Raw genomic sequence first — 20,933 nt, forward strand, 5'->3', positions numbered from 1 at the left:
CCAAAACATCTGACATTATTTTAAGAAATGTTTTCCAAAGCTTACAGGAAGTAGTTTGCTAAGTCAAAGTGATTAAAAGGAAAAGGCAATTTATTTCATAACCCTATGCAAATTCTTAGTTTAAAAAAGGAGTCGTCATCTCCATAAAGAACAAGAAGCTTTGAAAAACATGTGATGGACAAATGCATTTCTTTGTGTGAAAGCAGTAAAAAAATTTAAAATGTCACATAGAAGAAAAGACAGTGTAATTACATGTGTACAGCAGGAATGACTGGATTATATATTAATTTTCCTTTCATTTGTCACAATTATGGCCATTTACCATCCATCATTCTGTACAAGATCCCAGAACTAAACAGAAGCTCTTCAACTGATGACGGGATTATGTCCCATTAAACCCATCATGAGTTGAAAATACAGTAAGTTGAAAACCTATTTAATGCACCTAGCCTACCAAACACCATAGCTTAGCCTGGCGTACCATAAACCTGCTCAGGCACTTACATTTGCCTACGACTGCGCAAAATCACCCAGCAATACAAAACCCTGTAGAGTCTCAATTGTTTGCCCTCCTGATCCCGTGGCTGACTGAGAGATGTGGCTTGCCACCCCTGCTCAGCATCACGGGAGAATACCGAACCATTTTCTTCTGAATGCTTATCACTGCTGCACCGTCATAAAGTTAAAAAATTCTTAGCTGAACCATCCTAAGTCAGGGACTGTCTGTACTTACTGGTACCACTGGAATTAGAATTTCTAAAAGTACAGTCACTCCGCACATTTATCTTCCTTGCAAATTGTGTGCCAAAGCATTCATTTCAATAGTGATGCCTGAAAGGAAGCCACCTAGCTGCTGGTTAGACAGCAAGAAGAAGTCTAAAATCAGAAACAACTGTTTGGATCCTGTCCCTTTCCCTCCTGAGTTGTGTCATGCTGGTCCAGTGAGGGGACCTCTCTGAACCTCAGTTATCCAACTTTACAATAGAGATGAAAAAGACCTAACAGATTTTGATAACCAGACTAAGGCGAGTACTTAGTGCTTTCCAGCTTTCCATTCATAGGCACAGGCAGTGAACACCAACCCTGCCTGCAGTAGCTCAGCAGCCACTGCAAATGATCCCATCAATTGCATTGTAGATCATGGGCTGAAATAGATTCTTTGTCATGAGTTATGAAGAAAAAGTCACGGAAAGGAGTTTTGCTCAAAAATTCCAATCCCCTTAGAAAAGAGTGGCCTAAAAATTCCAATTTCCTCCTTGAAAAGGGTGGCCCAAACTGAAAGTTAGAAGCCTTTAGGTTCCGGAGGAGGGCTCCAGAACCACAGCTTGAGAGACCTACAGGGTGGCCTTGTGCCCTCTTGCACCCCCTCGGGAGGTAAGACGTCCTTCCAGCCAACCGGTGAGCGCTGGCTTCTGATACCACTCTGTCTGAATGCTGGCAAGTGCCAGCTATTTCACACCCATGGTGGAAAATATCCAAGAACTATTCCATGGCTTTAGTTCCAATTCTAGGACCACGAGGAAATATTTCGCAAAATGCTTTTGCCTCTATCCTGAACTGACTCTACATTCCTCACCTGAGGAATAGATAGACACACAGGTGCTAATTATAAAACTACACCTTGGCTGGGTTTGGTGGCTCACTCCTATAATCCTAGCACTTTGGGAGAATGAGGCAGGCAGATCACCTGAGGTCAGGAGTTCAAGACCAGCCTGGTCAACGTGGTAAAACCCTATCGCTACAAAAATTAGCCAGGTGTGATGTGGGTGCCTGTAGTCCCAGCTACTTGAGAGACTGAGGCCAGGAGAATTGCTTGAACCTGGGAGGCAGAGGTTGCAGTGAGTTGAGATCACGCCACTGCGCTCCAGCCTGGGCAACAGAGCAAGAGACTCCATCACAAAACATACACACACAAACACACACACACACACACACACACACACACACACACACACACACACACTACATCTTGATAGATCCTTCAGCTTCCAGTTGTTTTAGACACCAGAACTAGCTGTCCAAAAGCAAGAGGAGTGCCTCCAGGAACACGTCCTCTCTATCCAGACTTGCTTCTGAGATAGCGCCTGTTTCCCCTTAGCTAGCATCTTCCAGCAGCAGCTAAATGAACCAAACCCTAACTAAATTTAACTGGCTAATTGCACCTAAATTACAGTCACAAAGCCCCTTCAGAAGATGCAGTCAATTTCTTGAGGGAGAAAGTAAATGTTTTACTATATAATTATAAACTTAATTAACATAAAATAAATTAAATAGGGACTTGCGTTGGTAATGAACACCATGGTTTAGATGTTTATTGCTGTATTTTCCAGGGGAAGCTAAACCTTGAAAAGTGGGCTAACTTGTTCCATAAGTCTAACTTCATCTCACCTCTCCCACCCCCCAATGAACTGTTAGATTTCTTGTTTATATTCAGTAGAATGGCATGGAATACTAATTCTTCTATGCCAGAGATCATTCTCACAGCAAGAAACTATAGTGAAAATGTCCCCTCATGCTATACATCAAAAATTCCATAGAATTCAAATGAAAATAATTTATATACTAATCTCTAGGAAAAAAAATCCCATCCTAAACCCTTATAGCTACAATAGTTCCTAGCTGGCAGTTCACTAAAATAACAGATGATTATCTAAAGCAATAATTTCCATTTCCCAGAATATAATGACAAAAACTCACCTAGAGCTGAAATAACCATCTGCCACAGATTGTTCCACATCGGTTGTTTGCTTGTTTGTTTTTTAATTCTCAGAAAGAATTCAAAAATGATATTGGCAAAGAAACATGATTTCACAAAAATGACCCAGTTTTCAACCTGCATTGCCACTATCAACCTAATTTTATTTTATCTGACTTAGGAGAACAGCAGGCTGAGGAAAGGGGCCTTAAAGCATGACCTTGAAGGCACAGAGTAGATCTTTGGTGAATAAAAGTCTCGTTCTAATTTTCAAGTGTCATAGTTTCTAGGAATGCCAACCTGCATCTTCCATACCTGTTTTTCCCCTTGATTGCTGTGAAGATGGAGAACAGCCACTGTGCCTGATCCACTGAGAGGCAGAAAGCGTGGTTGAAAGAATGGTCCCTCAAGGTGGAATACCCAAATGACTGTGTGACCGTGGGCAAGCTGCCTCAGTTTCCTTGCCTATGAAATGGAGCTAATGATAATACTTAACATGGAGCTAATGTGCAGATTAAATAAGCATATATATTATATATATATATATATATATATATATAGAGAGAGAGAGAGAGAGAGAGAGAGAGAGAGTACTTAGAAGTGTCTGGCATGTAGTAGGTGTTCAGTAAATATCAGCTGTTTCCTTTATCTGCAGACCTAGGTCTCAGCTTTTGTTCCTGACGTGGCAAATGCTTTATGTTCACAAAGAGCTGCAAATGTATGAAACAGATCTACTTTGTTAGGACACACTGGTCAACATATGCACCAAACAGAAGACAATTCAGGTTGAGATTGTAAATACAAATAATCACCTGTATCAGATCAGAAATAAGCTGTATTATCACTGAATCAGGAAACTTTTGTGAAGAAAGAAAATTTGGAGACCTTATAGCCCATTTTCTTCAGTCAATATCACCCTTTTACTTGGGAAATAAGGAAGGTAAGTTTCTGAGAGCTTCAGTAACTTGGCTTGGCACACAGCCAGCCAAGGGCAGACTCAGGATCCCTGTCATTTTGTCAGCAACAGACTCAGTGTTAGGATGAAATACAATACGGTGAGATCATCTCTCATGACAGGCTAAAGCTGAAGACAGAAATGGAACCCACCGTTTTGATATGAAAGTAAATACCCCTCCTATGGTCTGAATGTTTGTGTCCCCCTAAAATTCATATGTTGAAACCTAATCTCCAGTGTGATGATATTAAGAGGTGGGGCATTTGGGAGGTATAATAACTAGGTCATGAGAGTGGAGCCCTCATGAATGAAATTAGTGTCCTTACAAAAGAGGCCCAAGGGAGCTCAGGCACTCCTTCCACCCAATAAAGACACAACGAGAAGGTGTCATCCACTAACTAGAAAAGGGGCCCTCGCCTGACACTGAAGCTGCTGGAACCTTGATCTTGGACTTCTCAGCCTCCAGGACTACGAGAAATAAATTTCTGTTGTTTATAAACCATCCAGTCTGTGGTATTTTGTTATAGCAGCCAGATTAAGACAGTCCCAATGGCTCATATCCAGGAGTCCTGAATACACTACTGCTAAATTATTCACATATTTTACTTTATTATTATTATTATTATTATGTTATTTTACTTAAACATTAAAGTAATTTCCACATGGAAAAGAAGAGGGATCCAGTCACTGCTTTCATGGAATCCCCCATGACTGGTTATGCAGGTATGAGCAAACGTTTTCTGTAAAGAGCCAAATAGTAAATAATTTTCAAATTTGCAGGTCGTTCAGTTTCTGCCACAATGGTTCATTCTGCCATTGTAGTATGAAAGCAACCCAGACAACATGTGAGAAATGAGTCAGCATGTTCCAGCAAAACTTAAATTTATAAAAAATAGATAGCAGGTGAGATCTGGCCCAGGGCCTGTGATTTGCTCACCTTTGGGTAATGCAACCACCTCCCTGATGCTCTCTTTATTTCTTTTACTTTTTCCCACCTTAAGCTTCCTCCTTCAGTGAACATCATACTGTTTCAACATACTTGTAGGGTATAATCAACACATGGTAGAATCTAATTTATTAAGACTAGAAATAAAAGCCATTGTGAATTTATGAAAGCTCTATGTTATGAAATATATTTAAAGAAATACAGCTTTATTACTTTCATATACATAAAAGAATCAAAATTAAGCCAATAAAACATTTCCAGCATGTTTTGGAAAGTAGGGGGTAATTCAACCTTACTCAAAAGAAAAAAATAATTTAAAATTATATGATTCATCAGTTGTCTTCATGAGATCCCTTTGAAAATGCTTAAAAAGTTTGTTTCCTAAGATGGCGATCTATGATTCCTACCACCCATCTTGTTTCCACTATTCATTAATTTAGAAATTTCTTTATGAAAGATACCCTAATATTCCACCAACCCAATTCCTCACTAAATTAATGATCTGAATCAGCAAGTGTTTTTGAATCTCAGCAAAGCTAAATAAATTGTAATCCTATGACATCATAGATTAATACCATCTTTTGAAACAGTTTTACTGTTCTAAGGACTTCTGTGTGACCTTTGACAGACATTGCAGATTGGTTATTCAAAATCTATTCACAATCTCCCTTTCCTTTGTCTTCCTCTACCCTGGAAGAAAAGGATCCAATATACTTTTGCCCAGCATCTTTTTTTTTTCTCTTTTTTTTAAATTGCATTTTAGGTTTTGGGGTACATTTGAAGAACATGCAAGATTCCCAGCATCTCTTGAAATGAAGTGTGGGCTTGTGACATAACTCTGGCCACAGAGATACAGCTAGAAGGCCAGGGGGAAGGATCTCCTCTTCTTGAATTAAAATAGAAAGCCTCCTATCCTTCTTTCTTCTTTCTAGTTGGAATGTAGATTTAAGGTCCAGAGGCAAAGCAGCCTTTTTGAGACCACTAGGTCACAAACAGGAGGAGAAGGCCTAGCTGCTAAGAATAGCAGATGCGACAGGTAGAAAGAGCCAGAGTGTCCCTGAAGACGTTAAGCTGCCTTATAGCCTTGGATCCCAGAACTCCTGCTGTGTGAAAAAAAAACTTATCTGTTTAAGTGGTGGTTGTTTTTATTTGCTGGCTCCTGTAGCTAATGCAATCCTAAGTGATACAATTCATGGAGACCTTGGCCTCATTTCTGTGAGATGGGGGCAGGGGTGTGGTCAACTATAAATTTAAAAATCTTAGCTACTACCAAAAAAAAAAAAAAAGGAATCAGCTTTGAAGTGACATTGTGACATCTGTACAGCACCTGGAACTCTCTTCAAGGGTCCACATTATAATAATAGGGGTCTGGGTGGGGAGCAAAAATGCTATAAAGACAATCACAATCACAGCCCTACAGAGCCATGGGAGAGCAGCCAAACCTCCCATGAAGGGCCATGGTAGTGGCCAAGACAGGGAGGATGCACTCAGGTGCATGAGCAAGGAGACGAAAAGGCTTTGGGGTCCAGGAGAGGAGAGCACTGTGCAGAGAAAAGCTACACTCTGAACAGATACTTTAGTGAGTTAGACCCTGTGGAAGAGGCACTGTGGGGGCCCAAACCCTCAGGTTAACTCCTGGGGTCAGTAAGAAACAATAAAACCCCCTCGACATTTGGAGATTTGAGAGCTGAGGAGACCTGGGGCTGCTTCCCATAAAGACCTCTGGGAAGGAGCAGCCACACACCAAGTCCCCTCTTCTCAGTGCCAGTGAAAGAAAAAAGACTGCACTGTGCCCAGCCTGCACCAGTGTGCAGGAACCTTACTCAGCCCTCAGGTTTCCCAAGAGCCCAGGGAAGTAAGTTACAACATCCATAGTTCCTCTGTGCCTAAGAGGGGCACAGACGTGGCCAAGACTGTCCCTGGGCATGCGGAGATGAGGGGGACATGGGATGACCTATGTGATCCTAGTGTTGAGGGTCACGACAGGTCTCAAAGTGTCAGCAGTGGAAGCACCCAGGGTAAAGGCCAACAGCAAAGACCAGGCAGCAGGAAGAGGTAGGTTTCAGTAGGTGCAGGAAAGCTCCGCCCCCTTGGAGGTCCTTCCACTTCCCACTGTCTTTCAGGAGGACAGACAGATTCCTGAATTTGCCTGTGTTTGCAGTCGGAATATAATCCTGGTTTTGACCAGTTTGCCTGGAAATTACATGAAGCTCTCTGTCGTGGGCAGAGCTGAGAGCTTAAGGTAGACATTAATTCCGGTGGGTGGGGGGAATTATGATGGTAGATGTTTCCAAATCCCAGAATAGAGAGGAGTTTCAATATTTTTCCCAATCACAGCTGTGATGAGATTGCGCTTCAGTCTACCGTTTCCTTTTACTGCGATGTTATCTTCTTACCAAATATAGAGAGATGGAAACACATAAAGGTGAGATTTCTGTGATTTCTTTTTAGATCAGGACATGGAGGAAAAAAATCCAATCTACTTAGCATTAGGTTCAACCTCTGTCCTAGACCCCCAAAGTCCCTTTATGTACAAGAATTTCCCCTCCTTTGACTATATGCCCCTCTACCATAATTATAAAGCTCTGTGTTTGATAGAGGAAAGACAATAAAAAAGGAGAGAAACTAACATTTCATATGCACCTAACTATATTCTGCATTGCATAAGGCACGTTTTATACGTAACTCATTAAAGTGTATTTTATTCCCATATTAGAGATGAGAAGATAAGTAACATGCCCAACTCCAAACAGCCAATAAAAACTAAGCTGTATCTAACTATAAAGATATTGCATTACATTGGGGTTTTTTTTTTTTTTTTGGCTACGCCATGATATTAACTCATCTGAATTGCCTTTTAACCCTGTTTCCTCTCTGTCTCCCAGAAAGGAAAATGAAGAGCAACCTGCAACCTATGCCTCTGTCCACATAAGCAAATTCACCAATGGCCACAGACAAGGATGTCCCCATTTTCAGGTGATGGCACCTATCTATTTCTAGTCAACTTCTTTCTAATCTCCTTGTAGTTTTCTATTTTCATAGATTAAATCTCTCAGAACATGTGGTCTGTGTCTACTGCCAAATGCTGTATGTGAAGGCTAAAATACTCCTGGATGTAGATATTTCCAGCCTCCTGACAGATATACATGTCAACACCTGCGACCCCCAAAACTTGCAACACTGGACATATAACGAAGGCAGCTTGAGGTTGTACGAAGTCAACTTAGTTGTCTAAAACCACTCCATTTTGCATAGAAGAGGTCAACACAGTTTTTTCTGTAAAAGCCCAGATAATAAGGATTTCCAGTTATGCCTTTGATATGTGCTCCATCGCAATCACTCAACCCTGCTGTTTTAGAGCAAAAGCAGGCATTGACAATATGTAAACAAATGGATGTGGCTGTGTTCCAATAAAACTTTATTTATGGAAATAGATTTGGCCCACAGGCCGCAGTATACCGACCCCTGTCTTCTACACATTTCTGTGAGCAGCAACACGGTTATTTGTTCTTCCCTCCCTCGGAAATAGAACGAAATGGAAATACTTCATTCTTTCTCATTAAAATAGCTCAGACTACATAGTATAAGCTTACATGTGTGCTGTACATCACATCAAATCCAGGAAAAAGAAACATTTAAAACTATATTTCATAAAATTATCATCTGCGTTTGTACCTAAGGAAGCGAATGCACAGGGTAGCTGGCTGAGGCAGCAAGGTGTTTGTGGGACTCAGCTGGGAAGATCACAGGTGGCCACACTCACCATCTCCAACTTGACCATACGAAAAATGCAGCCGCTCAATTAGTAGTGCAGACATAGTAGTACTTTCATGATGACTCACACTCTGCAATTTAGGTCATGCCTACGGCAATCAATAAAATCCTCTACTTAGATTCTCCATGGCTAATTTGATCTCCACTCTCTTACTAACTGGGGCAATTTTTTTTTTGGTTGTTTTCAATTAATCCAATTTGTCACAGGCATCTCTGTTCTCAATATGGTATTTTCTTCCAATTTCTCTTTGTTTTGAAAATAGCAAGGTGGGCAAAATGCATGTGAAAGTGTTCAGCTCAAACATGATGGCTTGTGCAAGAAGTGACTGCAAATAGAGAAAAGACCTCTTTGCAACCACACACACACACACCAGTTGCATCCCTTCATTCTCTAACTGTGCACACTCTGTACACAGCCTTGAGTAAGTGAAACTTTAGGCCCTGGTGATAATGGTGGTGATGATGGTGATGACACTGATGGCAGTTATACCTACACACTATGCAGCAACCACTACATCTTGGTGGGTATAAGAAGCACTTTTCAAGCAGAGGAAATCAAGGTTAGGGGAAGTTATATAGTATTTATTTTATAATGGGACTAGAGAGAATTGAGGTCCTAAGATAGTTTAGAGTTCAAGTCTTCATTTTAGTAATCTGTGACCTTGGGCAACTTTCTTAATCTTGTGTAAGGCCAGGTATTCTTATTTCTAAGTGATGATAATTATATTTTCCTTAAAACTGTGTTGAAAGAATCAATTGAGATGATATCTATAAAGCCTTAGTACAATGCTTCAGCAAATGTATTAGGCTGAACCATATGAAAATGTCTGTGTTTGACCACTGTCTTACAAAAATGACAAGTTTATATGGCTCAAACTCATAATTGCTCAGTAAATGGTATTATTAGTATTATTCTTGTTATTATTGTACAAGGACAAAAGTAGATGGCAAAGAAGGAATTTTAATCTGAATTGGACTGATGGTGAAGGCTAGTGTTTTTCTCTAACTTTGTGACCTTTGGGGAAATTCAGTGATATTTTTAATTGAAGTTTCCCCTTAATAACCTGAAACTGACATCAGAAAGCTAGTCAATGATAAGAACAACACTGATACTTTTTATTTTATTACCAGCATTTTATGAACAGGACCAAGTCCATTTCATTACTATCTCTGTATATCCAAAACTTGTTTGATGCGTATTAATCAAATGTCAGTTGAATAAAAATGCAAACTGACTATCTCTTCTTTAATGTATTAAGGGTCATGATTTATTGAAAATTGGGATCTGCCTCATTAAACACTTATAATTAACTCTGTTCATAATATTCCACAGTGGAATTGCTGCTATAGTTCACACTTAAAACCAGGAGGATAATTCAGCAACACTCGATGAAAGAACAGTCAGATTTTCTTTCACATTCCATGATGAAAACTGCGAATAAAAATAACTTTCTCTTCCCAGGCTGGGGAATCACAGGATAAAGAGACTCCCCCTCAAATGCCTGTCTGCTCATTGACAAGCTTAAGAGAAATAAATTCTCCTCTGAAACTAAACCATCTCTTGTTGTTTTACCATGTTCCCAGTGGCCACGTCTGTTAAGAAAAGTCTAGACATTTTTCAAGCTTGAGTTGTGTTCTAGACAACATCTTTCAAATTCAGAGATCATTCTAAAAAAACCTTTCTCACTAAACTATGAGATTCTAATCTGTAGGGTGTTGCCCCATAGGATGGTAAAATCCAGTCAGAAAGAAGAATTTTTCCATTTGCTTTTTTTCTAAATAAATAACAAAACATCATTTCTCTGAGCAATGTATAAAGAAGAAATACTGTGGTCAAGAAAATATTTCAAAATATTTGCATGATGTTTTGACTGGAAACCACAGGTGTCCTCTGGAACTTTTCAGGGTGTCTGTGTCCCCCACTCCCAAACACCTTGTACCCACATCTAGGAGAACTCTATGCAGATGAACTTTTTCAAATGGCCATTACCACTGTGGGTTCTGTTAGCTTCTGAGGCTGTACATAACCAAGGTTTGCTTTAGAACATTACAGAGACAATAGTCAACTCATTTTTTTCCTCTTTAATTAATCAAGGTATAAGAAAATATAAGTATATATTAGGGCAAAGGCAATTAACTCAAAGAGTTAATCTATGTGTTCTGGTCAAAGGTGTCAAATAATGAGAGGACCAAGGGAACTCCATCTTTTGGAGGGAGGCGGTCAAGGGACAGGCCCCCTTTCATGTCTTGGTCACCATTTTGAATGTCATGTTGTGCAGTCGTTAACACTCTTTGCATAAGATACCAAGAGAACATTTCACTCATTCTGGTCAGCATCTGAGATAAAAAACTCTGACATTAGTAAGTCAGAGAATCTTTATTCTAAAAAAGTCAACCTAGCCAGTAAATATAAATGTGAACAAACAGAATATGATGTGACACTACTAGGCAAGCTCATGTGGCCAATACCACATTTGAAGGCAAAAAGCTAGCTAAATTATGACACAGAAGTAATTGAAGAGGAAACAAATTGATTAATGTACTTTAAAATCCACATTATAGCCAGGGATCCTTTTAGTAATAATAATTGCCTTATCAGGACAGATTGGCTATCATAAAGAGAGTTTCTCTCTCTTGTGTCCCCAGATTCTATCTTGAACTAAATTAGTTTTTCAACTTTTTGAAATTTTGCTGTAGATTTCCCTTCAGATCCCCAGAAGGAAAGGCTACACTTCCTCCTTCAGCATCTCATCTGCCCCACACTTAAAACCATATCTCCCTGCACCAAAACTGACCATACTTAGCAGGATGGATGCCTAGGATGGTTTTCAAAACTCTAAAAAAGACTAGCTGACATAGCATACAGCAACAGTGACCTTGAGAATATTGATCAAGCTCTGTTTCTCGATTACAGAAGTAGGGAAATTAAGTAGTCCTCTAAATCATTAATGAATTCCTTTTATGTCCATCTACTCAACAACCTCGTCCCTCACCCAAGCCAGGACTCTGCATCCCTCCTACATGTTGGTGAGAAACAGCAAAATTTATCCTGCCAAAATGTTCAATAAGAAGGCTCTGCTTTATTTCATTCACCCACTGCTTAGAATGGCCAGAGAAAAATTCATCCACAATCAACTGAATAACTGCCTTGGAGAGATAGACAATCTTTGCCTCTTTCGTGGGGATGATGATAAGTCTGCCTTAGAAATTTACTTAAAAGGTAATAACAAATAAAAGGCTTTAGGCACTTCATATTTTTAAACTAAACATTTGCTTGACTTCATTTTTCTGACTAAAAGTGTTTTCTAAGAGAGTACTGGAATAGAGACCACTTAGATTCACAGACTAAGAGTCTGTCTATGCACTGAGGAGGAAATCCGTAGTAAAAAATGTCCCTTCTCAAATCACCTCCCTTCATCACCAATTAATACCATAGAGCTTGGAACATGGACAGGAGGATAAGAGGAACATCTGAATGAAAATGCAGCAAGAAGTTGTCTTGTAAATGGCAAACGTATTGTCCAGGAGACATAGAATGTCATAACCCCTACATCCACTACATCGCCACCCTAGCATTTGAGCTGTTTAGTTACCAATCACCTAACAAGGCTTTGAGAAAAGAGCAGGAAATGCTGTTAAGATAGAAGAGGGATCAGAAAGCTTAGGGTTAAGGTGGATTTGACTGACAATCTGTGTGGCCAGAGGGAAAGAAAAGGCACCAGACAGAGGGCCTAAGGCAGGATGGATAAGGCTGCAGGGTTGCATATAGTGAAGCATGTGCAGCATCAGGAAAATCCAGTCCTTCTGCACGGAATTCCCTGTCCCACTTCTGTGCCTGGGAGACTCTTAGCCTGTACATCCAAGTTCAAGTGGCTTCTTCTACATACAGCAAGCTCTAGGTCTGGGTCTCTGGCTCACTCCAGGCTGATCTTAACAAGTCTATGGGTCACGCTAGGCCTCAGTTTCCCCAAGGAAGCTGTCCTAGGCATCCTTGTCCTAGACCCTTTCCAGGTCTAACATTCAAACTTGTCTTTCTTTGCTTTCTCTAGACCAAACCTTGAGCCTTGGTGTTTTCCGTTGGTGGACAGGTAGACAGCAGCCTCCAAGGACCAGATCAGCAGAGCACATCCTGCCTTCCAGCTCTTGAAGTCAAAAGCTCTGGACACTTGGCTCTGGGCTCTCAAGATCTGGAGTAGGCACAACTAATTCAGTACGCCTCACCCAGGCTTCTGGCTGTTCCCCAGCAGCTCAGTCATGTCACAACCTGCTCGAATTGTAGCCAGTCTATGGTGTTATCATCTCTTCCAGTCACACTGAGGATAGGCAGTAGCCTCTCTGTGTATCCCTGTTAGCCTCACTGTTTCTTCTCTCCCCTGCAGGCCATTGCATGACAGGCAGATACCTCAGCTCTTGGCAAATCAGAACCTAGCTGTTCTTCAACTTGGCCTGAGAGCTGGCTTTTTGCTTTGCCATTCCTCTGGAATGCCCTCTCAATGGCCACCACGAGGGCCTTCAAAGCAACTTCTCAATGGCTTTTTCTCTACGCTCTTCCCAGCTAATCAGGCTGAAACTTTGGCTCTGGTGAGCATGCACCAGAGCCGAAGTAGAGGATGCACGACTTACTGATAGGCTAGTGACTTTGTAATGGATGGGTGTGACCTGTGTTCTAATTCCTTGTTTCTCACTGCCTGGGAGGGGAAGTAGCCACCGGGTCTGGGAGATGTGGAGCCCCGCACCAAACTCAAGGTAGCTCCCTAGGAAGTCCTCTTCTACCTAACATCCTCTTTAGGCCCATCCCAGGCCACCCCTTGAATTCCCCTGCCCACTCTGCCATTTGCTCCCCCTCCTCATGCATCCTGGGTCTCCATCATCCAGGACGCTGTTCCCACAAAACACCCCACACACTCAAAGCTCTACACAGAATTCCCTGTCCCACTGCCCTGCCCTGACTCTTGGCTTCTATATCCAAGTTCAAGTGGCTTCTTCTACATACAGCAAGCTCTAGGTCTCTAGGACTGGTGTAGAAGAGCTCCTTTGTGAGCGCCTCAGACAGACCTTGATGACAGAGCATGTCACATAGCCCTCTGATGTCTGCTTTACAGCAAACTCACCAAGTCCTTCTCAGGGATGACCCTCAGCTCTCCATAGTCCCAGAACTTAAAACAGACACTGAACTCACCTTTGAGAAATGACAGCCTGGCTCAATGACTCTGATCGGCATCTACTGATATATATTTTTTGTTTATTTCATTTTTATTTTCCTCCTATTTTCCCAATTTTTAAAAATTTCATTTTCATGTTTCTACTAAGTATAACTATTCTCTACAAGTCACTTTGTTTTGGATCACCAAGAGCAATAATTACAATATAATAACAATAATGATGATCATGATGACGATAATATACTTATTGGATGTTACTCTTATGCTTGTTATATACCATAATAATAGCTAGTACATGGCTCTAACCATATGCCAAGCTTTTTAGCTTCTTCTAAGTGCTTGATATGTATTAATGCATTTAATCCTCATAATAGCCTTATAAGTAGCATTTAGAGGTGCGAAACTGAAGCATAGAAAAGTGAATAACAGGAGCAAGGCCACAGAGTTGGTAAGTGCTGGAGCTAGCATCAAACTCGAGAAGTCTGGCTTCATAGTCCTACTCTTCACTGGTTCGCTAGACCACCTCTCCATACACTGTATTGCCCACCATACCAAGAGATTTATAGATAGTCCCTTATTTATCTTCACAACAACTCTCTGAAGTAGGAGCTATTTTTATCACCATTTTTGTTGCAATTAAAGAAATGCTTATTTTGCCTTGAGATAATAAGAAATTCACCATAGGTCACACAGCTAATAGATGAACATTGGAACTGAAAACGAAGGTTTTGCCTGACTTCTCATATTTGAGAAGATGAGATGAGAAAGAACATAGTTTACTAAGACACATCCATTCACAGAGTCATCACTGCTTATGCAGCAGCATTTTGCCATGACCCTGTATCCTGGATAAGCAAGGGATCAGTTCACATCATCCTAATTTTATAGATGAATAAAGAGCCAGTGATCAACTCAGTCTAGGACCCATGTCTGCTGGGTCTAGAATCTTCTGAGCTGACCTTGTTTAGTTGTCACTGTCATTACCCAGGAGATTATTTTGTGCCTGGTCATTTTTTTAATCTGCATTGTCTTTGACAGCACCATTTCAAGCTTCTAAAAATCTAACCACCAGAGAAATAGAATGGGTTCTTTCTTGCAACAAGGACAACAAAATGTCAATTTAAAAAGGTAAATGGAGAGTGGATTTTCTAAATATTTTTCAGGAACATTCATGCAATTTTTTTTTTTTTTTTTGAGATGGAGTCTTGCTGTGTCACCCAGGCTGGAGTGCAATGGCACACTCTAGGCTCCCCACAACCCTGGCCTCCCAGGTTCAAGTGATTCTCCTGCCTGGGCCTCCTGAGTAGCTGGGATTACAGGTGCCTGCCTTTTGGCATTTTTAGTAGAGACGGAGTTTCACCATGTTGATCAGGCTGGTCTCGATCTCCTGACCTCATGATCTGCCTGCCTCGGCCTCCCAAAGTGCTAGGATTACAGATGTGAGCCACTGCGCCTGGCTGCAAAACTGTAGTAGAGCTGCCACCTTCACGTCCACAGTTTCTCAAAGCAAGCAATGAGTTTGCAAGCATACGCATGTGATGATTACTGGGAGCGGAAAGTTCATAACTCAAACATGTACAACACAAATCCTTCCTCAAAACCAAGATTTTCTCCCATTAAACCTATTTAAGTTTTAAGATAACACCTTTCTTTTCGTAGGGTTTTTGTTTTTCTCATTAAGTATTATTAGGCTAAAATATTAAAAGATGTCTACTGAGATAAAGAAAACAACATATCCTATTTTGGAGAAAAACAGAAAAAAGGAAACAGAAGCAGAGATAGATGGATCAAAATAAAAATAAGAACAAAGAGAAATGAATAATTAAAATAAATAATAATCCTGAAGATCACTGCAAATTTGTAAGCCCACGATTGGATCCTGGTATTGCCACTCACCCCCAACACAAAGGTGAGACCAGGTAGGTTACTGTACCTCTTCGCTTCTCAGTCTCATCATTTAACTTACGAGGTTGTTGAGGGTATTAAATGAGATAATGTATGCAAAGTGCATGGAAACGTGCTTAGAACCAAGCAAGAGCCCCATAAATAGTAGTGATTATTGTGTTGGTTATTCTAAGGAACACATATAAATTTAACCAACTTGATTAAGCTTCAGGGGACTGTGGGAATGTGAGACTCAGATGAGATGGGATTAGCAGGGATCAGCATAAGGGACTGCAGGCTCATGCAGCGGCTGAATGAGCTCTGGTTTCCTTGGTTTTGTACAAAGGCATGTGCGACTCTTGGAAGTCCCGGGTCATGTTGCTAAAGGATTTCTCAGTTCCTTTCACACTGAGGTTGCAATAAATTCTGGTGCACACTGCCTGGGGAGAGGCTCTGATAGCATGGCGCTTGTGTGCAAGTTACCAGCTTGGCTGGGAATGAAAGAAACCTCAGTTCATTCTTTGTCCACAATGACTAGCCATCCCTGATTCTCAAAATTGATGTTTTAAGAAGAGTTAGTCCTACAACTCTTCTTAAACGCCTCCCAAGAACATTTTTCAAATGTAGTGTGAGTTATTCAATAAAGAATAAATAAAAATCTCATAGGAAGAAATAAGGTGCAGTACACAATTAAAAATCATGCCCATAAACACTGTGTAATTGCGGATTTCTTAAACTGGAAGGTTCGACAAGCCAATATTTTGGAGGCACAACTTGAAACTAGTTACGCCTTAAAAGTATCTCAATAGCATGAGCCAGGAGTTATCTTTGCCTATGAACTCTTGCCGCAATGTATCTGCCCTTCTTCTGGAAAATGAGTTATGTGAGCTCTTGATCCACACAGAAACCACTTGACTGCAAGGGCTACTACTTATTTTACCTCATAACCACACTTCTTTCTCCACATCTACATATAGCGGGCTCATCTCAAACATGTAATAAATGGTAAATACATTCATTAGATTTAGAATATAGATCCTCAGTCTTCTAACTAGCATGGATAATCAAAATAGCCAGACTGGTACAGCCTACTTCAGAAAACAGTTGGTTTTGACCTATGAAGCAAGGTTTGGTTGTGGATTTACCATTCTAGTTGTTTAAGGGCATGTGTGATGGAAAGCAGGAGGAGAAGTGAGGGACAATCCTTTATGGAAATTCTGTGATATGATTTGCATTTTAAAATCACTGCTAACATCATCTGTTCAGAGGTCTCAGGGGAAGTACAATAAGAGGATAAAGAAGGGGCTTTCTCTAGTGAAATGCATGAGCTTGAATTAAATAGAATTTATGACTCTCCAGTTTTCTCTCTGTAGTTCCCAACCTCCGAGAGAAAATGAATTCTATTGTATAAATGGGTTCACCAAAAACATTTTATAAATGTTCAATTCTCAAGGAAACTAAATGGCAAGAAGAAAAGGACACTCACTAAAGATATAAATAAACCCCCTAAGGACTTATTTTTCCCTATCCATCTAAATTAAAATGGTAATAACTCAGATGGACTATTTTCTAGTATTTTGACTTATACTGGATAGTAGACACTTTTGTCATCATATGTGAGCATGAATTAGTTGACCAACATTAATTTATTAAACACCCTCTGCCCTCACCCCCTCAGGAGATGTCACTAAAAGGAACAGAGTCCTTAGCTGGCACCTTGCATGTGGGTACCACTAAATAAGTATTTGTTGCATGTGCAGCATGTGAATGAAGAGTTTTAAATAAGCACAGAAAAAATGTATGTCTGAATGTAGGTCCTCAGTCTCTCCTTTCTTCATACGTATATCCTAATGTACACAGGCACATTCATGTGTCCTCAAAGAGTGACTCTCAAACTCTACCCATGTAACATGCATAATCAAATTTCACTTCCACCACAGCACCATGAAGAAGGAGTACCACTCCCATTGTCCAGAAGATGGAAAGCCAGCAAAGAAAGGTAAGGACTGGAACTAGAGTTAACAGTAATATACAGTTTCAAATGGCTGGGAGGAAGATATTGAACATTCCCAATATGAAGAAATAATAAATATTTGAGATGAAGGATATGCTAATTACCCTGATCTGATCACTATGCATTATTTGTATCACAGCGTCACTGTGTATCTCATAAATATGTACGATTGTTATTTGTCAATTAAAACAATTTAAAGATAGGTGATACTATTGAAGGCCATACCACTAGTAACTGACAGTGCTAGGATTTGCACTCAGACCCATCTGACTCTCTTCTGCCTTTCCCTCAGGCCACACAGCTTCTTTCAACTATGCCGCCTTTGCTCACAACATTTTTGGGATTCATTTTCTAATCTTACTTTTAGAGCCTGCTAATATTAGACTGAGTTATTTAAAATTGATCTAACCCAACAGTAGTCCCACCTCCCATCACACCCCACTCTTCCAAACCCTTGTCCTTGTGCTACCAAGTCTTCTTTCTACAGCATACATTTAATTAGGATGCTCCTCCATGTGAAGTTTTTAGGATAAATTCTGTCCATGCTGTCAACTCCCTAGCCCCTTCCACACCCGGCCCCCCACAACCCAGCAGTCTTTTTTCCCATTTCTCTACCCCTATTCTCTGCTCCAGCCAAACCAGACTCCTTGCAAATGTATGAATGCCACAAAGTTTCTTACACTTTCATGTCTTGGGACATACAATTTCTACCTGGAATCCTTTCTTCTTTCTTCTCCCTGCTCTTTTTCCAACTCTCACACTCTGTAAACCCCAAAGACTCCTTCAATGTTCATCTGAGGACCATTTTCTAGGCACCTTTCAGACTGTATTTTAAAATATTCATTGACTCCATATTTTCTCACCCAAGTGTCACTCCCATCCAACTCAATTCCTGATACAGATACGTATCTGAAAGTGAGTAAAAATAAGTCTAAAACCCCTACAGTAGATACTCAACCTTCAGAGATGAATCTGACTTAGGAAATATCTGAGAATTTTTCAGAGCCAAGTCAAGTAAAGAATGTGAATGATCAACCTGGGTAACCCTGTTTAGAGTCCAAAACCATTTCAACAAAATATACACTGTTGAAATATACAATACAGACACAAAAATGTGATACAGATACAAAAATACATTGTGATAAAGAGCACTGTCAAGAAGGGGAAGTCAGTCCCTAGACACACAAAATGTCCCTTCACAGGCCGCCCAATAGTTCTTCTAAATAAACATCTATAAGAGGCAATGTCATTAAGAGTATTTGTTTCATTATATATTAGGGGTCTGTCATGCTGGGAGGTGGGACAGTGAGAGGACATTCACAGCAGGAGAACAGCCTTTTTCTTATCTAAGAAACAAGTTCTGGAATATCTACTGGAAGCTTCAGTAGTTTCCCTTAATCTCTCATATGTGGGAAGTTTTATATCTTACACTTCTTATACTTGGGGAAGTCAAGCCCCATCCCATCCACTTCAGGACATAAGCCATGGATAACATAAGATTAGGTATCATGCTTGATCAAAGGTACTGGTTTAAGAAGAATTTCTAAAGAACTGAGTTCCCACCCAGCCACTGACATAGCTCTAAGTCCTTGCAAGTAAATAGACAACTTCAGCCTGAACTGTTATACTACAGAGTGCAATCTCTCACAAAGGCTGAGGTAAAGAAACGTCACTGCCTCGGAAAATGTGGCACTTGGTGATATGACAAGTACAATGGTGTTTATCATCCATAACCACGGCTTAATGGACATGAGCCATATCTGAAAAGGGAAAGGGTGATTCAGCCCATTAAGTATGCAGAACATCATCTTTCAATACAAGATGGTCCTTGGCGATTTTTTTTTCATTTCCAAAGGCTCCATCCAAGTGGTAAAATTGCAGAGGCAGAAAAAAAATACCACAGCTTTTCTGCTACAGCGAGAGCCACAGCAAAGTTAGGTATGACAGGGCAGAGGGGAGAGCCACAGAACATGCCAGCAACCTCTGCTTGTTCACAGTTCCGTTCCCTGTAGAGGGGATACAACCACATACTTCACTCTTCCTCTTCCTTCTCCCTGCTTCCTTTTAAACGGCTTTCCAAAGTTTTCTGAGAATTAGATTTCAAGTATGTTCAGATTAGAAATTTCCAAAATAAAGCTTTCTATAAAAACATGAGTCCTGGCAAGCTCACATGCTTGACTTGGTAAGCATTCCCTATGGAACTAGAGATGGATTGTCTGGCAGTTAACGAGACAAACAACATAAAGTTGTCATTTTGTGAAGCTTAAATCTCAAAACCTGCTCCTCTCACCCACTGACTTGTTTGTTTGTGTGTGTGTGTGTTTTCTCAGAGGCCATCTTATAATCCTTTAAGCAATTCTCTCTTATACAACTATTTAGTTTTAAAACACCCTCCAAGGCATTATTGAAAATTCCCCCATTAAAAAATCATTACGAAGAGCCCTGTTATAAATGACTTTACTAGCTAAGAGATTCCCAAGCTAAAAAGACACTAGAGAAATTGCCGTAATAAGGGTTTAGTTAGTTCTTTGTTGAATCTTTTGACCCTCCCAATTTGATGTTATCTTCTATTTACTGCATTTAAATGAAGTATAGACCTAAAAAAAAAAAGACACTCTCTAGGCTATGCCAATTATATGCCTACATTGTTCCATCATTACACTTGATGTGTTTGTTCTTGTTGTATATGGGTCCCCCCAAATTGGTGCAAATATTTGCTACTGTTTCCACCAGGGGGCATTCATCTCATTGAAAATAGATACTTTTTAACTGGCAAAGTTAAGAATGTTATACTGAAAAGATTAAAATACCTACTTCATTTATTAATCTCAAAATTCATATTTTCAACGGGAATCGAAAAAGGCTAAGTTTTTAATGGATACTTCTTGAATTAGGTGCTTTGTATATATAAAAAGATATTATATGAGTATGAAAAAAGTGTACCTATATTATGATCTGAAAGGTATGATATACCAGAGAATATTATAAACTCTTAAGAAGTGTCGACAAAACATAAAGTGGAAATTAATTTTAGAGGTTTTCAGTTGGATGTTAGGTGTTCTCCTAAGACATCCTAAAAGTACTAAGCCTCCTATGGAGGTAGGAATTGCCCTTTTTCAAAATGCCTGTTTCTCAAAGCTCGTGTTACCTTCCTTCTGACTGAACCACACAGTTAACTTTGCACACATACGGTTTGGACCCTGGAAGATACAAACAAGGCTGGTCGTCTCTGCAAAAGTTATGAAGAGCGGAAGAAAAGACAATGGAATATACTAAGACTGCATATTTACCCTTTGTACCCTGAACACTGACAGTTTTTTGTATAAAAAAATTAGTGTGAAGCTATAACAAAAAAAGACTCAAACACAGAATTCCTGAGAGAATCTGTATCAGAACCATACCTTTTTTCTTTTACTTTCCAAGAAAATATCACACATAGTCAGTCATACCTCTAAAATTATCATGGACTCATCCAAGCCAGAAAACTTCATAACTGTCTTTTA

The 20,933-nt window shown here is 40.1% G+C and overlaps 1 protein-coding gene across 15 annotated transcripts in view; it reads right to left on the bottom strand.

Moving 5' to 3' along the window:
* Positions 1-20,933, bottom strand: part of NTRK2 (neurotrophic receptor tyrosine kinase 2) — a 348,512-nt gene that overhangs the window by 221,624 nt on the left and 105,955 nt on the right. The gene's annotated exons all lie outside the window — the stretch shown is intronic.

Source organism: Sapajus apella, unplaced genomic scaffold (genome assembly GCF_009761245.1).
Source record: "Sapajus apella isolate SASKATOON/1434 unplaced genomic scaffold, GSC_monkey_1.0 scaffold24, whole genome shotgun sequence".
In the NCBI taxonomy this organism is placed as follows: Eukaryota; Metazoa; Chordata; class Mammalia; order Primates; family Cebidae; genus Sapajus; species Sapajus apella.